The sequence below is a fragment of the Pseudophryne corroboree genome, unplaced genomic scaffold, assembly GCF_028390025.1.
Source record: "Pseudophryne corroboree isolate aPseCor3 unplaced genomic scaffold, aPseCor3.hap2 scaffold_195, whole genome shotgun sequence".
Classification (NCBI taxonomy): domain Eukaryota; kingdom Metazoa; phylum Chordata; class Amphibia; order Anura; family Myobatrachidae; genus Pseudophryne; species Pseudophryne corroboree.
Genome location: NW_026968590.1, coordinates 420,462 through 439,699, shown reverse-complemented (window position 1 = coordinate 439,699; position 19,238 = coordinate 420,462). Strand labels below are relative to the sequence as shown.

General features: G+C 38.0%; 3 non-coding genes across 3 annotated transcripts; all 3 read left to right on the top strand.

The window, feature by feature from the left end:
* Window positions 1-14,293: 14,293 nt before the first annotated feature.
* Window positions 14,294-14,457, top strand: LOC135004720 (U1 spliceosomal RNA). The gene has a single exon (XR_010205448.1). It is a non-coding gene; the product is annotated as a U1 spliceosomal RNA (small nuclear RNA).
* Window positions 14,458-14,609: 152 nt separating this feature from the next.
* Window positions 14,610-14,772, top strand: LOC135004808 (U1 spliceosomal RNA). Its single transcript, XR_010205532.1, has one exon. It is a non-coding gene; the product is annotated as a U1 spliceosomal RNA (small nuclear RNA).
* A 655-nt stretch (window positions 14,773-15,427) lies between these two features.
* On the top strand, window positions 15,428-15,591 carry LOC135004662 (U1 spliceosomal RNA). Its single transcript, XR_010205392.1, has one exon. It is a non-coding gene; the product is annotated as a U1 spliceosomal RNA (small nuclear RNA).
* The last annotated feature ends 3,647 nt before the right edge of the window (window positions 15,592-19,238 follow it).

Here is a 19,238-nt window from a genome sequence, read left to right as displayed (position 1 = left end):
TAATGTGAAAACAAGGTGATATCTAATTAGCACACAGGTAAGGAATTAAGAAAATCTTTATTTAAGGGTGAAGATGTTTCTCACATAATCGTTGCCCCAATGCATCATTGAAATTCAAGCTGGAAAGATGATTTTAATGTATCACTTGTACATTTTGTATTGCTCTTCTGGTGACAATGTAGTTTGTTTTTGTCAATTACCATTTTAATAATAGGGTAAAGAAAATTAAGTGGATTTTTGAAAGAAAACAATACTGTCAATATACTATTAAAACAAATTAAAATGGTAAAAGTTATTGTACTTTAAGTAAAAATAAAAGCTAAAATATCAATCCCAGTTTTGGATTACTTTAATGAACAAAAAAAAATGCATATAGCAAAGGATAGTTTCAATCTGCCTACCTCTGGGTTATGGGCCCAGCATGCTTCCATTGCAGTACTCTGCTGCACATTTAAGTGCAAGAGATCCTGAAGCACTCACTCATCATGCGAAAGTACCAATGTGTTTCTTCATTGGTTGCTGGAAGAAACATCTTACAAAAACTCTCCAGATTATTGACTTTTTAAAGTTTTTCTAGGAAACGTTCTAGATGAATGCTTATTAGTCTTTGTCAGTATGGACTTTTTGCAAAGTGTCTCTGTGGCGCAATCTGTTAGTGTGTTCAGCTATTAATCAAAAGGTTGGTGGTTCAATCCCACCCAGGGACGTAATTGACCTTGTGATCAGATTTTGGTGATATTTAAGTAGACAAGTCAAAATTGCAAACCCTCTCTTATGGTGTAGGGTACCTGGCCTTCTCTGATGTAATCAGAGTTAGATTTGATTAAGTGATTTTATAAAAAAAACAGCTAGGAAGCACAATTTAGCAGTGGGTTGCAGAGAAAAAGAAAAATGCTGGCAGAAAAATCCAATTGAGTGATTAAACAGCTCTTCATTTTCTGGCTTTATTTTTATGATAACAAATTTGTTCTCTGAAAAGTGTCCACAAAGCCAAGTATCTGATTAACATCTTTGTAGGGATGGTTTTTCACCTATTACTAAATTAAACTTGCTTCATTAAAAAGGCAGCAAGATGCATCCTCATTTCAATATCTACAGAAATAATACAGGTTGACACCAGGAAACATTAACACCACTGCATCTTTGCTGTTTTCTCATGTGGAAGTCTGTTTAATGTGAAAACAAGGTGATATCTAATTAGCACACAGGTAAAGAATTAAGAAAATCTTTATTTAAGGGTGAAGATGTTTCTCACAAAATCGTTGCCCCAATGCATCATTGAAATTCAAGCTGGAAAGATGATTTTAATATATCACTTGTACATTTTGTATTGCTCTTCTGGTGACAATGTAGTTTGTTTTTGTCAATTACCATTTTAATAATCGGGTAAAGAAAATTAATTGGATTTTTGAAAGAAAACAATACTGTCAATATACTATTAAAACAAATTAAAATGGTAAAAGTTATTGTACTTTAAGTAAAAATAAAAGCTAAAATATCAATCCCAGTTTTGGATTACTTTAATGAACAAAAAAAAATGCATATAGCAAAGGATAGTTTCAATCTGCCTACCTCTGGGTTATGGGCCCAGCATGCTTCCATTGCAGTACTCTGCTGCACATTTAAGTGCAAGAGATCCTGAAGCACTCACTCATCATGCGAAAGTACCAATGTGTTTCTTCATTGGTTGCTGGAAGAAACATCTTACAAAAACTCTCCAGATTATTGACTTTTTAAAGTTTTTCTAGGAAACGTTCTAGATGAATGCTTATTAGTCTTTGTCAGTATGGACTTTTTGCAAAGTGTCTCTGTGGCGCAATCTGTTAGTGTGTTCAGCTATTAATCAAAAGGTTGGTGGTTCAATCCCACCCAGGGACGTAATTGACCTTGTGATCAGATTTTGGTGATATTTAAGTAGACAAGTCAAAATTGCAAACCCTCTCTTATGGTGTAGGGTACCTGGCCTTCTCTGATGTAATCAGAGTTAGATTTGATTAAGTGATTTTATAAAAAAAAACAGCTAGGAAGCACAATTTAGCAGTGGGTTGCAGAGAAAAAGAAAAATGCTGGCAGAAAAATCCAATTGAGTGATTAAACAGCTCTTCATTTTCTGGCTTTATTTTTATGATAACAAATTTGTTCTCTGAAAAGTGTCCACAAAGCCAAGTATCTGATTAACATCTTTGTAGGGATGGTTTTTCACCTATTACTAAATTAAACTTGCTTCATTAAAAAGGCAGCAAGATGCATCCTCATTTCAATATCTACAGAAATAATACAGGTTGACACCAGGAAACATTAACACCACTGCATCTTTGCTGTTTTCTCATGTGGAAGTCTGTTTAATGTGAAAACAAGGTGATATCTAATTAGCACACAGGTAAAGAATTAAGAAAATCTTTATTTAAGGGTGAAGATGTTTCTCACAAAATCGTTGCCCCAATGCATCATTGAAATTCAAGCTGGAAAGATGATTTTAATATATCACTTGTACATTTTGTATTGCTCTTCTGGTGACAATGTAGTTTGTTTTTGTCAATTACCATTTTAATAATCGGGTAAAGAAAATTAATTGGATTTTTGAAAGAAAACAATACTGTCAATATACTATTAAAACAAATTAAAATGGTAAAAGTTGTTGTACTTTAAGTAAAAATAAAAGCTAAAATATCAATCCCAGTTTTGGATTACTTTAATGAACAAAAAAAAATGCATATAGCAAAGGATAGTTTCAATCTGCCTACCTCTGGGTTATGGGCCCAGCATGCTTCCATTGCAGTACTCTGCTGCACATGTAAGTGCAAGAGATCCTGAAGCACTCACTCATCATGCGAAAGTACCAATGTGTTTCTTCGTTGGTTGCTGGAAGAAACATCTTACAAAAACTCTCCAGATTATTGACTTTTTAAAGTTTTTTTTAGGAAACGTTCTAGATGAATGCTTATTAGTCTTTGTCAGTATGTACTTTTTGCAAAGTGTCTCTGTGGCGCAATTGGTTAGTGTGTTCAGCTATTAATCAAAAAGTTGGTGGTTCAATCCCACCCAGGGACATAATTGACCTTGTGATCAGATTTTGGTGATATTTAAGTAGACAAGTCAAAATTGCAAACCCCCTCTTATGGTGTAGGGTACCTGGCCTTCTCTGATGTAATCAGAGTTAGATTTGATTAAGTGATTTTATAAAAAAACAGCTAGGAAGCACAATTTAGCAGTGGGTTGCAGAGAAAAAGAAAAATGCTGGCAGAAAAATCCAATTGAGTGATTAAACAGCTCTTCATTTTCTGGCTTTATTTTTATGATAACAAATTTGTTCTCTGAAAAGTGTCCACAAAGCCAAGTATCTGATTAACATTTTTGTAGGGATGGTTTTTCACCTATTACTAAATTAAACTTGCTTCATTGGAAAGGCAGCAAGATGCATCCTCATTTCAATATCTACGGAAATAATACAGGTTGACACCAGGAAACATTAACGCCACTGCATCTTTGCTGTTTTCTCATGTGGAAGTCTGTTTAATGTGAAAACAAGGTGATATCTAATTAGCACACAGGTAAGGAATTAAGAAAATCTTTATTTAAGGGTGAAGATGTTTCTCACAAAATCGTTGCCCCAATGCATCATTGAAATTCAAGCTGGAAAGATGATTTTAATATATCACTTGTACATTTTGTATTGCTCTTCTGGTGACAATGTAGTTTGTTTTTGTCAATTACCATTTTAAAAATCGGGTAAAGAAAATTAATTGGATTTTTGAAAGAAAACAATACTGTCAATATACTATTAAAACAAATTAAAATGGTAAAAGTTATTGTACTTTAAGTAAAAATAAAAGCTAAAATATCAATCCCAGTTTTGGATTACTTTAATGAACAAAAAAAAAATGCATATAGCAAAGGATAGTTTCAATCTGCCTACCTCTGGGTTATGGGCCCAGCATGCTTCCAGTGCAGTACTCTGCTGCACATGTAAGTGCAAGAGATCCTGAAGCACTCACTCATCATGCGAAAGTACCAATGTGTTTCTTCATTGGTTGCTGGAAGAAACATCTTACAAAAACTCTCCAGATTATTGACTTTTTAAAGTTTTTCTAGGAAACGTTCTAGATGAATGCTTATTAGTCTTTGTCAGTATGTACTTTTTGCAAAGTGTCTCTGTGGCGCAATCGGTTAGTGTGTTCAGCTATTAATCAGAAGGTTGGTGGTTCAATCCCACCCAGGGACGTAATTGACATTGTGATCAGATTTTGGTAATATTTAAGTAGACAAGTCAAAATTGCAAAACCCCTCTTATGGTGTAGGGTACCTGGCCTTCTCTGATGTAATCAGAGTTAGATTTGATTAAGTGATTTTATAAAAAAAACAGCTAGGAAGCACAATTTAGCAGTGGGTTGCAGAGAAAAAGAAAAATGCTGGCAGAAAAATCCAATTGAGTGATTAAACAGCTCTTCATTTTCTGGCTTTATTTTTATGATAACAAATTTGTTCTCTGAAAAGTGTCCACAAAGCCAAGTATCTGATTAACATCTTTGTAGGGATGGTTTTTCACCTATTACTAAATTAAACTTGCTTCATTGGAAAGGCAGCAAGATGCATCCTCATTTCAATATCTACGGAAATAATACAGGTTGACACCAGGAAACATTAACGCCACTGCATCTTTGCTGTTTTCTCATGTGGAAGTCTGTTTAATGTGAAAACAAAGTGATATCTAATTAGCACACAGGTAAGGAATTAAGAAAATCTTTATTTAAGGGTGAAGATGTTTCTCACAAAATCGTTGCCCCAATGCATCATTGAAATCCAAGCTGGAAAGATGATTTTAATATATCACTTGTACATTTTGTATTGCTCTTCTGGTGACAATGTAGTTTGTTTTTGTCAATTACCATTTTAATAATCGGGTAAAGAAAATTAATTGGATTTTTGAAAGAAAACAATACTGTCAATATACTATTAAAACAAATTAAAATGGTAAAAGTTATTGTACTTTAAGTAAAAATAAAAGAGCAAAAATATCAATCCCAGTTTTGGATTACTTCAATTAACAAAAAAAAAATGCATATAGCAGAGGATAGTTTCAATCTGCCTACCTCTGGGTTATGGACCCAGCATGCTTTCATAACAGTACTCTGCTGCACATGTAAGTGCAAGAGATCCTGAAGCACTCACTCATCATGGGAAAGTACCAATGTGTTTCTTCATTGGTTGATGGAAGAAACATCTTACAAAAACTCTCCAGATTATTGACTATTTAAAGTTTTTATAGGAAACGTTCTAGATGAATGCTTATTAGCCTTTGTCAGTATGTACTTTTGCAAAGTGTCGCTGTGGCGCAATCAGTTAGTGTGTACAGCTATTAACCAAAAGGTTGGTGGTTCAATCCCACCCAGGGACATAATTGACCTTGTTATCAGATTTTGTTGATCTTTAAGTAGACAAGTCAAAATTTCGAAAACCCCTGTTATGGTGTAGGGTACCTGGCCTTCTCTGATGTAATCAGAGTTAGATTTGATTCAGTGATTTTATAAAAACAGCTAGGAAGCACAATTTAGCAGTGGGTTGCAGAGAAAAAGAAATATGCTATCAAAAAAATCCAATTGAGTGATTAAACAGCTCTTCATTTTCTGGCTTTATTTTTATGCTAACAAATTTGTTCTCTGAAAAGTGTCCACAAAGCCAAGTCTCTGATTAACACCTTTGTAGGGATGGTTTTTCACCTATTACTAAATTAAACTTGCTTCATTGGAAAGGCAGCAAGATGCATCCTCATTTCAATATCTACTGAAATAATACAGGTTGACACCAGGAAACATTAACGCCACTGCATCCTTGCTGCTTTCTCATGTGGAAGTCTGTTTAATGTGAAAACAAGGTGATATCTAATTAGCACACAGGTAAGGAATTAAGAAAATCTTTATTTAAGGGTGAAGATGTTTCTCACAAAATCGTTGCCCCAATGCATCATTGAAATTCAAGCTGGAAAGATGATTTTAATATATCACTTGTACATTTTGTATTGCTCTTCTGGTGACAATGTAGTTTGTTTTTGTCAGTTACCATTTTAATAATCGGGTAAAGAAAATTAATTGGATTTTTGAAAGAAAACAATACTGTCAATATACTATTAAAACAAATTAAAATGGTAAAAGTTATTGTACTTTAAGTAAAAATAAAAGCTAAAATATCAATCCCAGTTTTGGATTACTTTAATGAACAAAAAAAAAGGCATATAGTAGAGGATAGTTTCAATCTGCCTACCTCTGGGTTATGGACCCAGCATGCTTCCATTACAGTACTCTGCTGCACATGTAAGTGCAAGAGATCCTGAAGCACTCACTCATCATGGGAAAGTACCAATGTGTTTCTTCATTGGTTGATGGAAGAAACATCTTACAAAAACTCTCCACATTATTGACTTTTTAAAATGTTTCTAGGAATCGTTCTAGATGAATGCTTATTAGCCTTTGTCAGTAAGTACTTTTGCAAAGTGTCGCTGTGGCGCAATCAGTTAGTGTGTAAGGCTATTAACCAAAAGGTTGGTGGTTCAATCCCACCCAGGGACTTAATTGACCTTGTTATCAGATTTTGGTGATCTTTAAGCAGACAAGTCAAAATTTCAAACCCCCTGTTATGGTGTAGGGTACCTGGCCTTCTCTGATGTAATCAGAGTTAGATTTGATTCAGTGATTTTATAAAAACAGCTAGGAAGCACAATTTAGCAGTGGGTTGCAGAGAAAAAGAAATATGCTGGCAGAAAAATCCAATTGAGTGATTAAACAGCTCTTCATTTTCTGGCTTTATTTTTATGCTAACTAATTTGTTCTCTGAAAAGTGTCCACAAAGCCAAGTATCTGATTAACATATTTGTAGGGATGGTTTTTCACCTATTACTATATTAAACTTGCTTCATTGGAAAGGCAGCAAGATGCATCCTCATTTCAATATCTACTGAAATAATACAGGTTGACACCAGGAAACATTAACGCCACTGCATCCTTGCTGCTTTCTCATGTGGAAGTCTGTTTAATGTGAAAACAAGGTGATATCTAATTAGCACACAGGTAAGGAATTAAGAAAATCTTTATTTAAGGGTAAAGATGTTTCTCACAAAATCATTGCCCCAATGCATCATTGAAATTCAAGCTGGAAAGATGATTTTAATATATCACTTGTACATTTTGTATTGCTCTTCTGGTGACAATGTAGTTTGTTTTTGTCAATTACCATTTTAATAATAGGGTAAAGAAAATTAAGTGGATTTTTGAAAGAAAACAATACTGTCAATATACTATTAAAACAAATTAAAATGGTAAAAGTTATTGTACTTTAAGTAAAAATAAAAGCTAAAATATCAATCCCAGTTTTGGATTACTTTAATGAACAAAAAAAAAATGCATATAGCAAAGGATAGTTTCAATCTGCCTACCTCTGGGTTATGGGCCCAGCATGCTTCCATTGCAGTACTCTGCTGCACATGTAAGTGCAAGAGATCCTGAAGCACTCACTCATCATGCGAAAGTACCAATGTGTTTCTTCATTGGTTGCTGGAAGAAACATCTTACAAAAACTCTCCAGATTATTGACTTTTTAAAGTTTTTCTAGGAAACGTTCTAGATGAATGCTTATTAGTCTTTGTCAGTATATTCTTTTTGCAAAGTGTCTCTGTGGTGCAATCGGTTAGTGTGTTCAGCTATTAATCAAAAGGTTGGTGGTTCAATCCCACCCAGGGACGTAATTGACCTTGTGATCAGATTTTGGTGATATTTAAGTAGACAAGTCAAAATTGCAAACCCCCTCTTATGGTGTAGGGTACCTGGCCTTCTCTGATGTAATCAGAGTTAGTTTTGATTAAGTGATTTTATAAAAAAACAGCTAGGAAGCACAATTTAGCAGTGGGTTGCAGAGAAAAAGAAAAATGCTGGCAGAAAAATACAATTGAGTGATTAAACAGCTCTTCATTTTCTGGCTTTATTTTTATGATAACAAATTTGTTCTCTGAAAAGTGTCCACAAAGCCAAGTCTCTGATTAACACCTTTGTAGGGATGGTTTTTCACCTATTACTAAATTAAACTTGCTTCATTGGAAAGGCAGCAAGATGCATCCTCATTTCAATATCTACTGAAATAATACAGGTTGACACCAGGAAACATTAACGCCACTGCATCCTTGCTGCTTTCTCATGTGGAAGTCTGTTTAATGTGAAAACAAGGTGATATCTAATTAGCACACAGGTAAGGAATTAAGAAAATCTTTATTTAAGGGTGAAGATGTTTCTCACAAAATCGTTGCCCCAATGCATCATTGAAATTCAAGCTGGAAAGATGATTTTAATATATCACTTGTACATTTTGTATTGCTCTTCTGGTGACAATGTAGTTTGTTTTTGTCAGTTACCATTTTAATAATCGGGTAAAGAAAATTAATTGGATTTTTGAAAGAAAACAATACTGTCAATATACTATTAAAACAAATTAAAATGGTAAAAGTTATTGTACTTTAAGTAAAAATAAAAGCTAAAATATCAATACCAGTTTTGGATTACTTTAATGAACAAAAAAAAAATGCATATAGCAGAGGATAGTTTCAATCTGCCTACCTCTGGGTTATGGACCCAGCATGCTTCCATTACAGTACTCTGCTGCACATGTAAGTGCAAGAGATCCTGAAGCACTCACTCATCATGGGAAAGTACCAATGTGTTTCTTCATTGGTTGATGGAAGAAACATCTTACAAAAACTCTCCACATTATTGACTTTTTAAAATGTTTCTAGGAATCGTTCTAGATGAATGCTTATTAGCCTTTGTCAGTAAGTACTTTTGCAAAGTGTCGCTGTGGCGCAATCAGTTAGTGTGTAAGGCTATTAACCAAAAGGTTGGTGGTTCAATCCCACCCAGGGACTTAATTGACCTTGTTATCAGATTTTGGTGATCTTTAAGCAGACAAGTCAAAATTTCAAACCCCCTGTTATGGTGTAAGGTACCTGGCCTTCTCTGATGTAATCAGAGTTAGATTTGATTCAGTGATTTTATAAAAACAGCTAGGAAGCACAATTTAGCAGTGGGTTGCAGAGAAAAAGAAATATGCTGGCAGAAAAATCCAATTGAGTGATTAAACAGCTCTTCATTTTCTGGCTTTATTTTTATGCTAACTAATTTGTTCTCTGAAAAGTGTCCACAAAGCCAAGTATCTGATTAACATATTTGTAGGGATGGTTTTTCACCTATTACTAAATTAAACTTGCTTCATTGGAAAGGCAGCAAGATGCATCCTCATTTCAATATCTACTGAAATAATACAGGTTGACACCAGGAAACATTAACGCCACTGCATCCTTGCTGCTTTCTCATGTGGAAGTCTGTTTAATGTGAAAACAAGGTGATATCTAATTAGCACACAGGTAAGGAATTAAGAAAATCTTTATTTAAGGGTAAAGATGTTTCTCACAAAATCATTGCCCCAATGCATCATTGAAATTCAAGCTGGAAAGATGATTTTAATATATCACTTGTACATTTTGTATTGCTCTTCTGGTGACAATGTAGTTTGTTTTTGTCAATTACCATTTTAATAATAGGGTAAAGAAAATTAAGTGGATTTTTGAAAGAAAACAATACTGTCAATATACTATTAAAACAAATTAAAATGGTAAAAGTTATTGTACTTTAAGTAAAAATAAAAGCTAAAATATCAATCCCAGTTTTGGATTACTTTAATGAACAAAAAAAAAATGCATATAGCAAAGGATAGTTTCAATCTGCCTACCTCTGGGTTATGGGCCCAGCATGCTTCCATTGCAGTACTCTGCTGCACATGTAAGTGCAAGAGATCCTGAAGCACTCACTCATCATGCGAAAGTACCAATGTGTTTCTTCATTGGTTGCTGGAAGAAACATCTTACAAAAACTCTCCAGATTATTGACTTTTTAAAGTTTTTCTAGGAAACGTTCTAGATGAATGCTTATTAGTCTTTGTCAGTATAGTCTTTTTGCAAAGTGTCTCTGTGGCGCAATCGGTTAGTGTGTTCAGCTATTAATCAAAAGGTTGGTGGTTCAATCCCACCCAGGGACGTAATTGACCTTGTGATCAGATTTTGGTGATATTTAAGTAGACAAGTCAAAATTGCAAACCCCCTCTTATGGTGTAGGGTACCTGGCCTTCTCTGATGTAATCAGAGTTAGATTTGATTAAGTGATTTTATAAAAAAACAGCTAGGAAGCACAATTTAGCAGTGGGTTGCAGAGAAAAAGAAAAAAGCTGGCAGAAAAATACAATTGAGTGATTAAACAGCTCTTCATTTTCTGGCTTTATTTTTATGATAACAAATTTGTTCTCTGAAAAGTGTCCACAAAGCCAAGTATCTGATTAACATCTTTGTAGGGATGGTTTTTCACCTATTACTAAATTAAACTTGCTTCATTGGAAAGGCAGCAAGATGCATCCTCATTTCAATATCTACGGAAATAATACAGGTTGACACCATGAAACATTAACGCCACTGCATCTTTGCTGTTTTCTCATGTGGAAGTCTGTTTAATGTGAAAACAAGGTGATATCTAATTAGCACACAGGTAAGGAATTAAGAAAATCTTTATTTAAGGGTGAAGATGTTTCTCACAAAATCGTTGCCCCAATGCATCATTGAAATCCAAGCTGGAAAGATGATTTTAATATATCACTTGTACATTTTGTATTGCTCTTCTGGTGACAATGTAGTTTGTTTTTGTCAATTACCATTTTAATAATCGGGTAAAGAAAATTAAGTGGATTTTTGAAAGAAAACAATACTGTCAATATACTATTAAAACAAATTAAAATGGTAAAACTTATTGTTACTTTAAGTAAAAATAAAAGAGCAAAAATATCAATCCCAGTTTTGGTTTACTTTAATTAACAAAAAAAAATGCATATAGCAGAGGATAGTTTCAATCTGCCTACCTCTGGGTTATGGACCCAGCGAGCTTCCATTACAGTACTCTGCTGCACATGTAATTGCAAGAGATCCTGAAGCACTCACTCATCATGGGAAAGTACCAATGTGTTTCTTCATTGGTTGATGGAAGAAACATCTTACAAAAACTCTCCAGATTATTGACTATTTAAAGTTTTTCTAGGAAACGTTCTAGATGAATGCTTATTAGCCTTTGTCAGTATGTACTTTTGCAAAGTGTCGCTGTGGCGCAATCAGTTAGTGTGTACGGCTATTAACCAAAAGGTTGGTGGTTCAATCCCACCCAGGGACGTAATTGACCTTGTTATCAGATTTTGGTGATCTTTAAGTAGACAAGTCAAAATTTCAAAAACCCCTGTTATGGTGTAGGGTACCTGGCCTTCTCTGATGTAATCAGAGTTAGATTTGATTCAGTGATTTTATAAAAACAGCTAGGAAGCACAATTTAGCAGTGGTTTGCAGAGAAAAAGAAATATGCTGGCAAAAAAATCCAATTGAGTGATTAAACAGCTCTTCATTTTCTGGCTTTATTTTTATGCTATCAAATTTGTTCTCTGAAAAGTGTCCACAAAGCCAAGTATCTGATTAACATCTTTGTAGGGATGGTTTTTCACCTATTACTAAATTAAACTTGCTTCATTGGAAAGGCAGCAAGATGCATCCTCATTTCAATATCTACTGAAATAATACAGGTTGACACCAGGAAACATTAACGCCACTGCATCCTTGCTGCTTTCTCATGTGTAAGTCTGTTTAATGTGAAAACAAGGTGATATCTAATTAGCACACAGGTAAGGAATTAAGAAAATCTTTATTTAAGGGTGAAGATGTTTCTCACAAAATCGTTGCCCCAATGCATCATTGAAATTCAAGCTGGAAAGATGATTTTAATATATCACTTGTACATTTTGTATTGCTCTTCTGGTGACAATGTAGTTTGTTTTTGTCAATTACCATTTTAATAATAGGGTAAAGAAAATTAAGTGGATTTTTGAAAGAAAACAATACTGTCAATATACTATTAAAACAAATTAAAATGGTAAAAGTTATTGTACTTTAAGTAAAAATAAAAGAGCAAAAATATCAATCCCAGTTTTGGATTACTTTAATTAACAAAAAAAAATGCATATAGCAGAGGATAGTTTCAATCTGCCTACCTCTGGGTTATGGGCCCAGCATGCTTCCATTGCAGTACTCTGCTGCACATGTAAGTGCAAGAGATCCTGAAGCACTCACTCATCATGGGAAAGTACCAATGCGTTTCTTCATTGGTTGATGGAAGAAACATCTTACAAAATCTCTCCAGATTATTGACTTTTTAAAGTTTTCTAGGAAACGTTCTAGATGAATGCTTATTAGCCTTTGTCAGTATGTACTTTTGCAAAGTGTCTCTGTGGTGCAATCGGTTAGTGTGTTTGGTTATTAACCAAAGGGTTGGTGGTTCAATCCCACCCAGGGATGTTATTGACCTTGTCATCAGATTTTGGTGATCTTTAAGTAGACAAGTCAAAATTTCAAACCCCCTCTTATGGTGTAGGGTACCTGGCCTACTCTGATGTAATCAGAGTTAGATTTGATTAAGTGATTTTATCAAAAAACAGCTAGGAAGCACAATTTAGCAGTGGGTTGCAGAGAAAATGAAATATGCTGGCAGAAAAATCCAATTGAGTGATTAAACAGCTCTTCATTTTCTGGCTTTATTTTTATGCTAACAAATTTGTTCTCTGAAAAGTGTCCACAAAGCCAAGTATCTGATTAACATCTTTGTAGGGATGGTTTTTCACCTATTACTAAATTAAACTTGCTTCATTGGAAAGGCAGCAAGATGCATCCTCATTTCAATATCTACTGAAATAATACAGGTTGACACCAGGAAACATTAACGCCACTGCATCCTTGCTGCTTTCTCATGTGGAAGTCTGTTTAATGTGAAAACAAGGTGATATCTAATTAGCACACAGGTAAGGAATTAAGAAAATCTTTATTTAAGGGTGAAGATGTTTCTCACAAAATCGTTGCCCCAATGCATCATTGAAATTCAAGCTGGAAAGATGATTTTAATATATCACTTGTACATTTTGTATTGCTCTTCTGGTGACAATGTAGTTTGTTTTTGTCAATTACCATTTTAATAATCGGGTAAAGAAAATTAAGTGGATTTTTGAAAGAAAACAATACTGTCAATATACTATTAAAACATATTAAAATGGTAAAAGTTATTGTACTTTAAGTAAAAATAAAAGAGAAAAAATATCAATCCCAGTTTTGGATTACTTTAATTAACAAAAAAAAAATGCATATAGCAGAGGATAGTTTCAATCTGCCTACCTCTGGGTTATGAACCCAGCATGCTTTCATTACAGTACTCTGCTGCACATGTAAGTGCAAGAGATCTTGAAGCACTCACTCATCATGGGAAAGTAACAATGTGTTTCTTCGTTGGTTGATGGAAGAAACATCTTACAAAAACTCTCCAGATTATTGACTTTTTAAAGTTTTTCTAGGAAACGTTCTAGATGAATGCTTATTAGCCTTTGTCAGTATGGACTTTTGCAAAGTGTCTCTGTGGCGCAATTGGTTAGTGTGATTGGTTATTAACCAAAGGGTTGGTGGTTCAATCCCACCCAGGGATGTAATTGACCTTGTTATGAGATTTTGGTGATCTTTAAGTAGACAAGTCAAAATTTCAAAAACCCCTGTTATGGTGTAGGGTGCCTGGCCTTCTCTGATGTAATCAGAGTTAGATTTGATTCAGTGATTTTATAAAAACAGCTAGGAAGCACAATTTAGCAGTGGTTTGCAGAGAAAAAGAAATATGCTGGCAAAAAAATCCAATTGAGTGATTAAACAGCTCTTCATTTTCTGGCTTTATTTTTATGATAACAAATTTGTTCTCTGAAAAGTGTCCACAAAGCCAAGTATCTGATTAACATCTTTGTAGGGATGGTTTTTCACCTATTACTAAATTAAACTTGCTTCATTGGAAAGGCAGCAAGATGCATCCTCATTTCAATATCTACTGAAATAATACAGGTTGACACCAGGAAACATTAACGCCACTGCATCCTTGCCGATGATAACCTCAAGTTGGGTCATTCGGTGCTGCAGAGTCGTACGCACTCTTCCACCCGTTCAAGAGCTTTGGTATAACCCCATGGTTCTTAATGTGACCCCAGCATCCTCTAGGTCGTATGAGAAAATAGGATTTTAATACCTACCGGTAAATCCTTTTCTCTTAGTCTGTAGAGGATGCTGGAGTTCCCTTGTGCTGCCTCAGTTGAATCTCCTTTACTTGACAGAGATGTGCCTGAGCAGCGGCCCTCCCCAGCCCTATCCCAAATCATACTTATTTTGCATAGGAGATACCATGGTCATGAAGATTATTCTCCCAGGGTGAGGTTCATTCATTGCATTCTGGGTATGCTGACCCCTGTGATTTCCCCAAATGTGGGTAACTCGACTGCATTATTTGTGGTAGTGGGGGACTGTGTTTGTGTTTTCCTCTGGTCAGCTCTGGTAAAAGTCAGATTTCTTTGTTTCAGATCTTCCTATAGCCTTGTTCTTCTTTCGAGAGTTCCCTTGTGCTGCCTCAGTTGGATCTCCTTCACTTGACAGGGGGGTGCCCGAGCAGCGACCCTCCCCAGCTCAAGCCCAACTCCTACTTACCTGCCAGGTGAGATACTATGATCATGAAGGTGCTTCTCCCAGGGCAAGGCTCACCCATTGCACTCTGGGTGTGCTGCCCCTGCGATTTCCCCAAATGTGGGAAACTTGACTGCATAATTTGTGTTTCCCCTGGTCGGCTCTCGTATAATTCAGATCTCTTTGTCTCAGGTCTCTCTCCAGCCTAGTTTGCTGTCTGTTTCCACTTCTTTTTTCTTGAGCCCCTCCCTTTTATACCCTTGTGCACTATCCTGACTTCTCCTCCTGTCTGCTTACTTTGTGCCTTCCAATGCACAATGCAAACTACACACCCTTTTACTTGCCTTACAGAGCAGCTCTGGAGCTGTTACAGTGCCAAGCTGCTGTAAGAAATCAGCTTGAATGCTTCAGGGGCTGGGGCATTGTCAACATGAGCCCCACACCGAAGGAGGGTGGGGGTGTTTAATGCGAACTAAGGGTCATCCAAGCGCCGCAAAAGGCCGCCATGCCCTGCATACCCCTTTTCTCTTTTCATATGCAGATGAGGGTTCCAGCCAACTTTGGCCCACTGCTTGGATGACATCACCGTATGCAAATCCATCTTCTGCAGAACTTCCCCCAGGAATGCTTGTACTAGTTGTTGCATTTGGTTTGTTGTTTGGGGGTGCTTCAGTATTAGGCAGCCTTCTGCCCTCCCATGTTCATCTGAAAATATGTGTTCTCCCTGCAGTTGTTGTCTCCAGATGAGAGTTCCCTTGTGCTGCCTCAGTTGAATCTCCTTTACTTGACAGAGATGTGCCTGAGCAGCGGCCCTCCCCAGCCCTATCCCAAATCATACTTATTTTGCATAGGCGATACCATGGTCATGAAGATTGTTCTCCCAGGGTGAGGTTCATTCATTGCATTCTGGGTATGCTGACCCCTGTGATTTCCCCAAATGTGGGAAACTCGACTGCATTATTTGTGGTAGTGGGGGACTGTGTTTGTGCTTTCCTCTGGTCAGCTCTGGTAAAAGTCAGATTTCTTTGTCTCAGATCTTCCTCTAGCCTTGTTCTTCTTTCGAGAGTTCCCTTGTGCTGCCTCAGTTGGATCTCCTTCACTTGACAGGGGGTGCCCGAGCAGCAATCCTCCACAGCTCTGGCCCAACTCCTACTTACCTGCCAGGAGAGATACTATGATCTTCACTGTTAGGGCAATCAGGATGTGGAATTCCCTGCCAGGGAAGGTGGTAATGGCGGACTCTGTAATTGGATTTAAAAAAGGAATGGATACATTTCTGAATGAAAAAGCTATCCAAGGTTATAATACTTAAAATATCAACATGGTTAATCCGGGGGTAACATGAGTTGTAGTAGCTAACTAGTCATAAAACATTATTCAGCAAGTATGTAGAATCATCACAACTTAAAACAGGTTGAACACGATGGGCAATTTGCCTCTATTCAACCTCAAAAACTATGTTACTATATTACTATGTTACTGTAGTATACAGAACACCACAATGCAATGAGCAGTGATAGTGAGCACTGATGAGGATACTAGAACTGACACTGAGCAGCAAGATGCAGCACTGGACTATTAGTAATGTACTGTAGTATGCTGAGCACAACAATGCAGCACAAGACAATGAGCAGTGATACTGAGCACTGATGAGGATACTACTGAGAACTGACACTGAGCAGGAGAGACACACTACTAGTATTACTGAGCAGCAATAAGTATCCACTGATACTGAGCACTGATATTGAGATTTCCACTGAGAGAACATAGCCACGTCCTCTCCGCTCTCTCTTCAATGCACGAGTAAAAATGGCGGCAACGCGCAGCTCTTTATATGGAATCCAAATCTCGCGAGAATCCGACAGCGGGATGATGACATTTTCCCTTGTTCAGGTTTTCCGAGTCAGGCGGGAACAACCGAGCCTGCCTCGTACCAGTGTAAACCACGTGGAGTTCGTGGGGAATTCGGTTCTCGGAGAACCGAACCCGCTCCTCTCTACCTTATACCCATCAATTTTTTTTATTTTCAATCTAAGCCCCTGCAGTTTTCTGTAAGCATCTGCTTTGCTATGATGATCAACAAGTCACAAGGGCAAACACTCAGGGCTTGAGGCGTAGATCTTAGGACCAGCTGCTACAAGCATGGCAGAGGTGTCACTATCACTGGTGACACCCAGAGAGGTGGCGAGGGAGATTGTAATGCAGTGCGCGCAGATAAGCAGCGCAATGGTAAAAAGGAGGCATGGTTTCATAGGTAGGGGCGTGGCCTGGTGGCCTGAATCTACATTTTGTTGCTCCGGGTGTCCCGGGGGTTGGGGGCTGCACCGGGGACTAGTGTGTGAGCGGTGCTGGCTCCTGCACAGTGACATGGCATGGCCACTAGAGATGTGCACCGGAAATTTTTCGGGTTTTGTGTTTTGGTTTTGGGTTCGGTTCCGCGGCCGTGTTTTGGGTTCGAACGCGTTTTGGCTAAACCTCACCGAATTTTTTTTGTCGGATTCGGGTGTGTTTTGGATTCGGGTGTTTTTTTCAAAAAACCCTAAAAAACAGCTTAAATCATAGAATTTGGGAGTCATTTTGATCCCAAAGTATTATTAACCTCAATAACCATAATTTCCACTCATTTTCAGTCTATTCTTAACACCTCACACCTCACAATATTATTTTTAGTCCTAAAATTTGCACCGAGGTCGCTGGATGACTAAGCTCAGTGACCCAAGTGGCCGACACAAACACCTGGCCCATCTAGGAGTGGCACTGCAGTGTCACGCATGATGGCCCTTCCAAAAAACACTCCCCAAACAGCACATGACGCAAAGAAAAAAAGAGGCGCAATGAGGTAGCTGTGTGACTAAGCTCAGCGACCCAAGTGGCCGACACAAACACCTGGCCCATCTAGGAGTGGCACTGCAGTGTCACGCAGGATGGCCCTTCCAAAAAACACTCCCCAAACAGCACATGACGCAAAGAAAAAAAGAGGCGCAATGAGGTAGCTGTGTGACTAAGCTCAGCGACCCAAGTGGACGACACAAACACCTGGCCCATCTAGGAGTGTCACTGCAGTGTCACGCAGGATGGCCCTTCCAAAAAACACTCCCCAAACAGCACATGACGCAAAGAAAAAAAGAGGCGCAATGAGGTAGCTGTGTGACTAAGCTCAGCGACCCAAGTGGCCGACACAAACACCTGGCCCATCTAGGAGTGGCACTGCAGTGTCACGCAGGATGGCCCTTCCAAAAAACACTCCCCAAACAGCACATGACGCAAAGAAAAATAAAAGAAAAAAGAGGTGCAAGGTGGAATTGCCTTGGGCCCTCCCACCCACCCTTATGTTGTATAAACAGGACATGCACACTTTAACCAACCCATCATTTCAGTGACAGGGTCTGCCACACGACTGTGACTGAAATGACGGGTTGGTTTGGACCCCCACCAAAAAAGAAGCAATTAATCTCTCCTTGCACAAACTGGCTCTATAGAGGCAAGATGTCCACCTCATCATCCTCCGATTCATCACCGTGTACATCCCCCTCCTCACAGATTATCAATTCGTCCCCACTGGAATCCACCATCTCAGCTCCCTGTATACTTTGTGGAGGCAATTGCTGCTGGTCAATGTCTCCACGGAGAAATTGATTATAATTCATTTTAATGAACATCATCTTCTCCACATTTTCTGGAAGTAACCTCGTACGCCGATTGCTGACAAGGTGAGCGGCGGCACTAAACACTCTTTCGGAGTACACACTTGTGGGAGGGCAACTTAGGTAGAATAAAGCCAGTTTGTGCAAGGGCCTCCAAATTGCCTCTTTTTCCTGCCAGTATACGTACGGACTGTCTGACGTGCCTACTTGGATGCGGTCACTCATATAATCCTCCACCATTCTTTCAATGGTGAGAGAATCATATGCAGTGACAGTAGACGACATGTCCGTAATCGTTGGCAGGTCCTTCAGTCCGGACCAGATGTCAGCATCAGCAGTCGCTCCAGACTGCCCTGCATCACCGCCAGCGGGTGGGCTCGGAATTCTGAGCCTTTTCCTCGCACCCCCAATTGCGGGAGAATGTGAAGGAGGAGCTGTTGACCGATCAAGTTCCGCTTGACTTGATAATTTTCTCACCAGCAGGTCTTTGAACCCCTGCAGACTTGTGTCTGCCGGAAAGAGAGATACAACGTAGGTTTTAAATCTAGGATCGAGCACGGTGGCCAAAATGTAGTGCTCTGATTTCAACAGATTGACCACCCGTGAATCCTGGTTAAGCGAATGAAGGGCTCCATCCACAAGTCCCACATGCCTAGCGGAATCGCTCTGTCTTAGCTCCTCCTTCAATGTCTCCAGCTTCTTCTGCAAAAGCCTGATGACGGGAATGACCTGACTCAGGCTGGCAGTGTCTGAACTGACTTCACGTGTGGCAAGTTCAAAAGGTTGCAGAACCTTGCACAACGTTGAAATCATTCTCCACTGCGCTTGAGACAGGTGCATTCCACCTCCTATATCGTGGTCAGATGTATAGGCTTGAATGGCCTTTTGCTGCTCCTCCATCCTCTGAAGCATATAGAGGGTTGAATTCCACCTCGTTACCACTTCTTGCTTCAGATGATGGCAGGGCAGGTTCAGGCGTTTTTGGTGTTGCTCCAGTCTTC